Below are 1,631 nucleotides of genomic sequence, written 5' to 3'. Positions count from 1 at the left end.
TATTAAGAACAGTATGCCATCTATGCCAGGTCCCTTGAAACATATGCTGTGCAGATGTTTCTTCCCTGCAGTGACTGTGTCAAGCAGCAAGGATGGACTGGCTTCCGGAACGGGACCCCTCAGGGGATGTCTGACCGACAGCCCGGGAGCCCTTGGGGAGCGGGCCTAAGCCATTAGTCGGACATCCTTAGAACTTCTATGGAGGTGGGAGAGGCTCCCGCCACCACCACTGCGCTGGCCAGCCATGAGCCAGCTTCTGGCTGAGTGGCACTCCCCCTGTGGAAGCACACTGACCATCAGGGGGCAGCTCCTGCGTTGAGCGTCTGCCCCCTGGTAGTCAGTGCGTGTCATAGCAACCGGTCATTCCTGGTTGTTCCGCCATTAGGGTCAATTTACATATTACCCTTTTATTATATACTAGGAGGCCCAGTGCACAAATTTGTGTATCAGGGGGGTCCCTATGCCTAGCCTGTGGGATCAGGGCGAAACTGGCACTCTGACATCCCTTGAGGGGTCCCGGATTGCAAGAGGGCACAGGCCAAGCTAAGGGACCCCACTGGTGCACGATCGAGGCCGGGGAGGGATGCAGGAGGTTGGCCAGCTGGGGGAGGACTACGGGAGGGCTCCAGGGCGTGTCCGGCCCGTCTCCCTCAATCCCGATTGGCTGGACCCCAGTAGCAAGCTAACTTACCAATCAGAGCGTCTGCCCCCTGGTGGTCAGTGCACGTCATAGTGACCGGTCAACTGTTTGCCCCCTGGTGGTCAGTGCACATCATAGTGAGCAGTTGAGCAGCTTTAGCATATCATTAGCATATTACCCTTTGATTGGTTGAATGGACAACCAGACACTTCACATATTAGGCTTTTATTATATAGGAGGACTAGAGGCCCAGCACATGAAATTTGTGCACGGGTAAGGTCCCTAGGCCTGGCTGGCAATCAGGGCTGATCTGTGGGGCAATCGGGGGGCCCCCATGGCACCCACCTTGGCCGGCCTGGCACTCCCACCCCAGATTGCCCTGGCGCCGCCGCCCCCCGATCTCCCTGCTGCTGCCATGAGTTGCCTGCCTCTGCAGGGTGACCGGCAGGGCCATCGGGGGCCCCCGCTGGCACCCACCTTGGCTGGCCTGGGGCCTGCCGGCTGAGGGCAACTCCTGCATTGAGTGTCTGTTCCCTGGTGGTCAGTGCATGTATTAGCGACTGGTCGTTCCACTGGTCATTACACTGTTAGGTCGATTTGCACATTAGGCTTTTATTATATAGGACTAGAAATTCATGCACAGGGGCTGGAATCACCTCAGCCCAGCCTGCACCCTCTCCAATCCAGGACCCCTCGAGGGATGTCTGACTGCACATTTAGTCCCAATCCCGGGGATCAGGCCTAAACTGGCAGTTGGACAGCCTTCTCACAATCCTGGACCACTGGCTCCTAATTGCTCACCTGCTGGCCTGCGTGGTCCCCCCTAACTGCCCCCCCTGCCAGCCTGGTCACCCCTAACTGCCCCCTGCTGCTGGCCAGGTCGTCCCCAACTGCGCCCTCCCTGCCGGCCTAGTTGCTCCTAACTGCCCCCACCCCACCGGCCTGGTCACCCTTTACTGCGCCCCCCTGCCGGCCTGGTCACCCCCAACTC

General features: G+C 59.0%; 1 protein-coding gene across 2 annotated transcripts in view; it reads left to right on the top strand.

Annotated features, from left to right (window-relative positions):
* The window catches only part of MED4 (mediator complex subunit 4), a 25,478-nt gene that overhangs the window by 7,806 nt on the left and 16,041 nt on the right, over positions 1 to 1,631 (top strand). The gene's annotated exons all lie outside the window — the stretch shown is intronic.

Source organism: Myotis brandtii, unplaced genomic scaffold (assembly GCF_000412655.1).
Source record: "Myotis brandtii unplaced genomic scaffold, ASM41265v1 scaffold15, whole genome shotgun sequence".
Lineage (NCBI taxonomy): Eukaryota > Metazoa > Chordata > Mammalia > Chiroptera > Vespertilionidae > Myotis > Myotis brandtii.
Note: the sequence above shows the minus strand (reverse complement) of the source record. Positions and strands in the feature narration are given on the sequence as shown.